The following is an 8948-nucleotide window of genomic DNA, read 5'->3' on the forward strand; positions in this document are numbered from 1 at the left end:
GCAACGGTTCGGTAAATACCGAATATACCCTTTTCGGCCATAACTTGAGTTCTACAAGGTCTTTTGACCCGATTCCAGTTGTTACTGATTTTAAATAATAAATAAAGTATTTTAGACTTTATATACTGTTCGGGAAACTCAGATTTCCTGTAGAACTCAGAAACCTCTTTTATAATCTTCAAAAAGGACCAACATACCCCTACGGGGCATAAAATGGATTTAAACTCGTTATGGGCATTATGGAAGGTATCCTACTGATACCACAACCTCTTTAAAGCATATTGACTTAGGAAACCAGTGTAGGACTCTTACGGTTACCCGTTACGCCTTTTGCGTGCACGGTTCGGCTTATGTAACTAGTTTACATAAACTAGCCGAAACGGGTCAAACCATATTGTTTTGACCCCAAAATACAGAGTGTGATTATTATACCCCTATAAAACAAGTCTTCAAACTTGTTGGGTCAAAATCACATTCCATTCCCGGTTTTCGCCTTTCACGCGATTAAACCGTATCTATCCTTGGAAACTGACCGGTCTAAGCTACGGCTAGATTAAAGACCCGTTAGGATTCTAATAGGTTATTTTAAAACCTTCGTTCCAGAATAGGAGACCAGTAAAAGCTATCTGCAATTTATTTCGATTAAGGATTTATACTCGCAAAGGTAAATACTTTTAACTTATTTTCCGTTATACGGGCTTGGGTTACGGTATATAATATACCGCTTGATCGGGCATCAAATTCTCCACAGTTAAGTGGGTAATTGAATAAATTTGATCAGCTCGTTTAAACAGTCTTGTTACTTAGAAGCCTTTGGGGGGTTAATGACCTTGTCCCGGATATCCCTGGCATCATTTTACGGAATGGCCACGACCTAAGCGCGGAGTGTAGGCGTACACTCGTCAGTGCATAAATAGATCGCTGTGGTGTGTCTATTGATCTTTAACCCGGACTTGATCCGGGCTACTGAACGCATAAGGAACATGTAATTCGTTCACAAGATTATAATATTAAATAATTCTCCCAAGTTATAAAAGAGTTTGTCCCTTGTGCATTCAAATTAATTTTAATAAACATTTTTCAAAAGTGTCGGTTGAATGTATTTACCAGTGTAAACTGACGTATTTTCCCAAAAAGATTAAATGCAGGTACTAAACGTAATTGGCTGGCTATGTCTCCTAAGCATCTTAAAAAGTCTCGCAAGCTTAAGGATGCCTTCGTCTGTTGAACAATACTTTTATTATTATTATTGATCCCCTGTGGATTTTATTTCAATAATGGTGATACTTTGATATTACGAATAAAGTTGAAATATATTTATCTTTATGCTAGCGCTGTGCATTCATATATTGTGTGGTTTAACTATATTGCTGCCAACTACGTCACGGTAATCCCCCACCGAGCCCACCGGTGAGACACGTGGAAATCGGGGTGTGACAGGTTGGTATCAGAGCCAACGCTGAGTGAATTAAACACTAGCCTTTGTGTTTAATCTCAGTTACACAATTGCACATACTTGAGTCTAGACAAGAACATAGGACAAATTCGAATTGTTATTCCAGTTTGTCTTTTATTGTTTATTGTTATTTAAAGTTTTGAAAGCAGGAAATATGCCACCAGCAATCAGACGAGGAAGAGGAGGAAGAGGCAAAGGGATGATCATTACTCACAATGATCACAAGGCTGGACCTTCGAACATGCGAGCTCCTTCCAGTACAAGAAGTGAGGAACCACAGAGACGAAGAAGAAACCTCTTTGAACCTGCAAGACATTCTACCTCGCATAGTTTAACACCCTCATACTGTCATTCTTTTGGACCAGATTCGGAAAACAATTCCAATAACCCTCAACCAACCTTTATACCTCTCCAGCGATCTGTTTCGCACCGTTCTTATGGCGATCCTTCACCTTTCTTCATAGGACAGTTTAACCTGGCGGATTATGTCCAAGAGCCAATAGGGTATAACCCTTTAGGACCAGAGGACCACTTTTCTGAAGACAATGCAGTGGATATGGACGAGGATACAGACCCCGTCGAGCCTGCAAGGGGTACTCCCAATCATCCAATCGAGATTTCTGATGGGTCATCCTTTCATGGGACACCCTATCATGGTCCCGATAGCTACCAGGCGAGGTTTGACCAATGTAATTGGTACTTCACACCATCTCATCACTTCTTGCCTCATGACCAACAGCAACAACAGGATCCTTCTGAGGATTCGCGGTTTGTGGCAGTTACGCCACCACCACCGCCACGGTTCAACCAGTAATTCCAGATCCGCCAAGGCGTAGGAGATCAGGCGCACGGATGTCCACCCGAGGAGGGGAATTCCATTTCAGCACCCCTCGCCACTCGAGTGCGAGTCACTTTCCGTCGGTGCCTGAAGAAGAACCACAATTAGGTGAACCTTCGGGTCACCCTGCAGAGGTGAATTCTGCACCAGTTGCACCACCTCCGCCACCGTTCGGATACGATAATCCGATACCAGTGTACGGCGGCTCCACCGCATACAATCCGTTTGAGCAGCCGACTCACACGCACTACAACTATAACTATGATGCCGGTCCATATGTGGTAGCGGCTAATTATAATGCCCTCCATGGAACCTCTTGGAGACCAGATTACTCAGCTCATGGGTATCCTATACCTCCTAGACCTCCGGTTCAGCAACCGTCGCAGTAGCCACATTTTTCTCCACCGGAGCAAGAAGAAATACTCCACCATCTAAACTGTGTGGAACGAGACTTCGAACAAGAACGTAAGAGTAATCGTGGATTTCTCAAAGGCCTTGCAAACCTACTAAAAGGGAGGAAGAAACGAGACCATTAGTCTCCTTATGTATTGTTGTATTTGCAATTTAGTCCCTGCATGGACATTTATCGTGTTTAGTCCCTGCGCGGACAATTACTTTCAGTCCCTGCGTGGACTTATCTTTTTAGTCCCTGTGTGGACATCTATCTTGTATTTGGTCCCTGCGTGGACTTGTTCTTCTATAAACCTCTGCGTAGGTAATTACTTATTTAAAGAAGTCCCGTTTAGGGCAGCGTGTAATCATATTTGAAATTTATGGAATGATATGTTAGAAATTTCATTTTTGTTATTATTATATATGAAATAAATCAAAATATATTTCCTTTTAATTTAATCTGCCTAAATAAAGAATCTTAAGAGTGAAACCTAGCCAGGTGTCTTTTTAGACCCGGCCAAGATGGTAAGACCTGATTAAAAGATTCAGATTTCCAGTTAACCTCTGTAAATCATGTTAACGTTCATGGCAGATGTGATTCGTTAAAATCGCACGCGTCATTCTTATATAAGAATTCTTTTAAGGATTCCAAAGCCCAAATTAACGATTTGTAAATCATGGGTTAAATCGTCAATAAAGATGATCATTTGTTAAACATCCATTAGTGATGTAGTGCCTACGGGCCAAATTTATTGTCAAACAAGACAAAAGGCAGTGGTGGTCTGTGACTCCTTGTCAGAAAGGGAAAAAGGACTACGGTTCAAACCTTCATACCTTGATTCTCTGTAATCTCGGCTAATATTATAAAACGTCCTCGTGACTAGGCTTTTATGCCACTAACAATATTATTTGTAATTAGGATAAGTTATATTCAAATCCTAAATAAATGTGAGTAACAAATTAACCAGATATGGTCTCTATTACCATGGTTAATGAATGGCCATAAAAGACAATTCCATAATAAACTCCTAAATAAAATCTTTCGTTATCTTCTGTAGCAGATTCAAGTTACCATGGCTGATCCAAGTGGGGAGAATAGTCACTCCAAAGAAGATGAAAATGATAATGCCCAGATTCATTTGACGGGCGCTGAATTAAAAGCTCTTGTCGACAATGCTGTTAAGGCAGCCCTGGATCGACAATACGAGGAGTATACTGAATCCCAGAGCAGAACCATATCTAAACCACATTCAAAGCCAAAAACCCACTCAAAATCTCACAGCAAGCCACCGTCCAAGCCTAAAAAGGACGATGATAATCACTCATCTAATGAAAACAGTGTCCGTCCAGAAAGAGTGTATACTGATGCATCTCGCGCCAGGGGCTGCACCTACAAGTATTTTGTATCTTGTAAACCCCGAGACTTCACTGGGGAGAAAGGCGCGGTAGATTGTATGACGTGGCTAGACGAGATGGACACCGTGGTGGACATCAGTGGCTGTGCAGAAAGAGATGTGGTAAAGTTTGTTTCACAATCATTCAAGGGCGAGGCCCGGGCTTGGTGGAGGTCTCTGGTTCAGGCCTCGGGGAAGACTGTTTTATACAGTATGACGTGGGAGGAATTCATTTCTCTCATCAAGGAAAATTTCTGCCCTCAACATGAGGTCAAAAAGATAGAGACCGACTTTCTATCGTTGGTTATGACAAACCTTGACTGTCAAGCTTACCTCACGAGCTTCAACACAATGTCTCGGTTGGTTCCGTATCTGGTAACCCCGGAGCCAAAGAGAATAGCTCGTTTTATTGGTGGTTTAGCCCCCGAAATAAAGGCAAGCGTAAAGGCCTCTCGGCCAGCGACCTTTAGATCTGTAGCTGACATTTCTTTGTCCCTCACTCTGGATGCGGTCCGACAAAGATCGCTGAGGAACAAAGAGGCTGAGAAGAGAAAGCGTGAAGATGATACTTCACGAAGGTCGGGCAAGAAACACCGTGGAAACGGTGACAAAAAGAGAGGGTCTGAGTCAAGGAAGGATGGGCAACAGTTTGGTGAGAAGCCCAAGTGCAAGAATTGCAAGAGACATCACTTTGGAAAGTGTAGACTCGAATCAAACTCGCAGACTCAGTCGAAGTCATTTGCTTGCGGGTTATGCAAGTCCAAGACCACAAGACCGTGGATTGCAAAAAGATAAAGGATGCAACCTGCTACGGCTGCAACGAGAAAAGGCATATTAAAAGCAACTGCCCTAAATACGCTAAGAAGTCTGAAGAGGCCAAGAAGACCAATGCAAGAGTCTTCAGGATGGAGGCGAAAGAAGCAGTGCTAGATGATAATGTGATCACAGGTACTTTCCTTGTAAATGATATCTTTGCAAGAGTACTTTTTGATTCGGGCGCTGATAAGTCTTTCATAGATCATAAATTTTGCAAATTGCTGAATATGCCTGTCAAAACCTTAAATGTGAATTATGAGGTAAAGCTAGCAGATGGCACCATAGAAACTGTCTCCACTGTGTTAGATGGATATGTGATATCCATTAAGAACCACTCTTTTCCTCTATCTCTACTTCCCTTTAAATTGGCTGGTTTTGACGTAGTTCTGGGTATGGACTGGTTATCTCACAACCAGGCTCAAATTGTCTGCAACAGAAAGCAAGTAGTGATAAAGACTCCGTCTGGTGAATCGCTTACCATTCGGGGAGATACCCAGTACGGATTGCCTGAGCAAGTGACTATGCTCAAGGCTTCAAAATGTCTAAAGAAGGGTTGTGTCATCTACATGGCACAAGTGATTTTTGATGAACCTAAACCGAAGATAGAAGACATTCCCGTCATTTCGGAATACCCAGAAGTTTTCCCTGAAGATCTACCTGGTTTGCCACCAGATAGGCAAGTGGAATTCAGGATCGATATCATCCCTGGAGCAGCACCTATTGCTCGAGCACTTTACAGGTTAGCACCGACCGAAATGAAGGAGTTGAGGACCCAACTGGATGAACTGCTAGCAAAAGGTTTCATCAAACCTAGTTCGTCTCCCTGGGGAGCACCTGTCCTGTTTGTCAAGAAGAAGGACGGATCGATTCGTCTGTGCATCGATTATCGCGAGCTTAATAAGGTCACGATAAAGAATAGATATCCCTTGCCGAGGATCGACGATTTGTTCGATCAGTTTTAAGGGGCAAGTTATTTCTCGAAGATTGACTTGAGATCAGGCTACCATCAACTGAAAGTCAGAGATGAAGACGTACATAAAACCGCATTTAGGACTCGCTATGGTCACTATGAGTTCCTAGTGATGCCTTTTGGGCTCATTAATGCACCGGCTGCGTTCATGGATCTCATGAATCGCGTTTGCAAGCCGTACTTAGATAAATTCGTCATCGTTTTCATCGACGACATTCTTATCTACTTGAAGAATCGAGATGACCATGAGAAACACCTTCGTTGTATTCTCAAACTCCTGCATCATGAGAAACTCTATGCCAAATTCTCTAAGTGCGAATTCTGGCTTCGAGAAGTCCAATTTCTTGGACATGTCGTCAGCGAGCGTGGTATCCAGGTGGATCCCGCTAAAGTAGAGGCTGTCATGAATTGGCAAGAGCCAAAGACGCCTACAGAGATTCGTAGTTTCCTGGGTTTAGCAGGATATTACAGGCAATTCATTGAAAATTTTTCAAGGATTGCTGCGCCCTTAACTTCTTTGACCAAAAAGAAAGTAAAGTTCGTTTGGGGCCCTAAGCAGCAAGAGTCCTTTGATATTCTGAAGCAAAAGTTAGGCAACGCTCCTGTGCTGACTTTACCTGAAGGTACCGAAGAGTTCGTAGTTTACTGCGACGCATCACACACTGGCATGGGATGTGTGCTCATGCAGAAAGGCAAGGTTATTGCCTATGCTTCAAGACAGTTAAAGGTGCATGAGAAGAATTACACCACCCATGACTTGGAGCTGGGTGCCGTTGTGTTCGCACTAAAACTGTGGAGGCATTACCTGTATGGTATCAAGTTTGTGATCTATTCTGATCATAAGAGCCTTCAACATCTGTTTAATCAGAAGGAGCTAAACATGAGGCAACGCCGTTGGATGGAGACTTTAAATGATTATGATTGTGAAATCAGGTATCATCCCGGCAAAGCGAATGTAGTCGCTGATGCCTTAAGTTGGAAAGAAAGGGTGAAACCCATCCGAATCAATGCCAAGAGCATTGAAGTGAAGAATAATTTGATTGAAAGGTTGTTAGCTGCACAGAGAGAAGCTGTGTTGGAAGCAAATTACCCTAAAGAAAAGCTAGGGGTAACTGAGGAGCAGTTAACCCTTAGCAAAGACGGAATTTTACGATTAAATGGACGAATATGGGTTCCAATTTTTGGAGGACTACGAGATGTTATCCTCCAGGAAGCCCATAGTTCCAAATAGGGGAATTGGCCTGTAATAATCTCACCTAGACTTTATTGGTCATTAATAATCCCACCTCAGAATATTCCCCCCACCAGTCCCACCTTTCACTTATTTTTCCTACAATGGTCCCCCGTTAAAAAAACTTAACGGAGTTAAGCTTTTTTCCAAATTACAAATAGATTTTTAGGGCTTTTGATCAGAACGACGATACGAGTCCATTGATGTAAAACTTGGCTCGAAATGGTGCTTCAAGTGACTTGATTTTGGTTAATTGGAAATTTAAACACCCTAATTGAAGCGATGTTTTCATCGTCTGGAGCAGCGTTTCGAGGCAAGTTTTACAACAATGGACTCGTATCGTTGTTCTAATCAAAATCCCTAAAAAATCTGTTTGTAATTTGGAAAAAAAGCTTAACTCCGTTAAGTTTTTTTAACCGGGGACCATTGTAGGAAAAATATCTGAAAGGTGGGACTGGTGGGGGGAATATTCTGAGGTGAGATTATTAATGGCCAATAAAGTCTAAGTGGGATTATTATAGGCCAATTTCCCTTCCAAATATTATGTCCATCCTGGAGCAGATAAAATGTATCAGGATCTAAAGGCAAATTATTGGTGGATAGGCTTGAAAAAGTCTGTAGCCGCTTATGTAGCCAAATGCTTGACTTGTGCGCAAGTCAAAGCTGAGCATCAAAAGCCGTCCGGCTTGCTACAACAGCCTGAACTTCCCGAATGGAAGTGGGAATGTGTAACTATGGATTTCATTACCAAGTTACCCAAGACGAGGAAAGGAAATGATACAATATGGGTTATAGTTAACAAACTGACTAAGTCAGCACATTTCTTACCCACCAAGGAGACTTATAGCTCCGACATGTTGCCCAGTTATACGTTGATAAGATTGTAGCCTTGCATGGCATACCTGTGTCTATTATCTCGGACCGAGATACTAGATACATGTCGCATTTCTGGAAAAGTTTCCAGCAATCTTTGGGCACCCGTTTGAATTTTAGTACGGCTTACCATCCTCAGACAGACGGTCAGAGTGAGTGCACTATTTAAACGTTGGAAGACATGCTGCGTGCATGTGCTATCGATTTGGGTGGTAGTTGGGATAAGAACCTACCATTAATCGAATTCTCCTACAACAATAGCTACCATACCAGCATTAAGGTTGCGCCCTTCGAGGCATTATACGGTAGAAAGTGTAGATCGCCTGTTTGTTGGGCGGAAGTTGGAGATGTCCAATTATCAGGACCAGAGATAGTTTTCGAGACGACGGACAAGATTGTCCAGATTCGAGACCGTCTCAAAGCTGCCCGAGATAGGCAGAAAAGTTACGCGGATCCAAAGCGTAAAGATTTTCACTTCGAAGTAGGTGAAAAAGTGTTACTTAAAGTATCACCCTGGAAGGGGGTGATGCGTTTCAGTAAGAAAGGCAAACTAAGCCCGAGATACATAGGACCTTTCGAGGTTATCGAACGTGTCGGGTCCTTTGCCTATAAGTTAAACTTACCGGAGGAGCTCAATGGAATTCACAATGTGTTCCACATCTGCAATCTAAAGAAGTGCTTCGCTGATGAATCATTGGTGATACCTCATACAGATGTGCATATAGATGAGAGCTTGAAATTTGTGGAAAAACCTTTGTCGATTGAAGATCGACAGGTAAAGAAGCTTCGAAGGAAGCATGTACCTATTGTTAAGGTCAAATGGGATGCCCGTAGAGGTCCCGAATTCACGTGGGAGGTTGAAGCCACGATGAAAGAAAAATACCCTTATTTATTTCAGTAAATCTCAGGTCGAGATTTATTTTAAGGGGGTGAGGATGTAACACCTCAAAATTTTGTGTCCAATAATGTGTTAACAC

This window comes from Helianthus annuus, chromosome 13 (genome assembly GCF_002127325.2).
Source record: "Helianthus annuus cultivar XRQ/B chromosome 13, HanXRQr2.0-SUNRISE, whole genome shotgun sequence".
Classification (NCBI taxonomy): domain Eukaryota; kingdom Viridiplantae; phylum Streptophyta; class Magnoliopsida; order Asterales; family Asteraceae; genus Helianthus; species Helianthus annuus.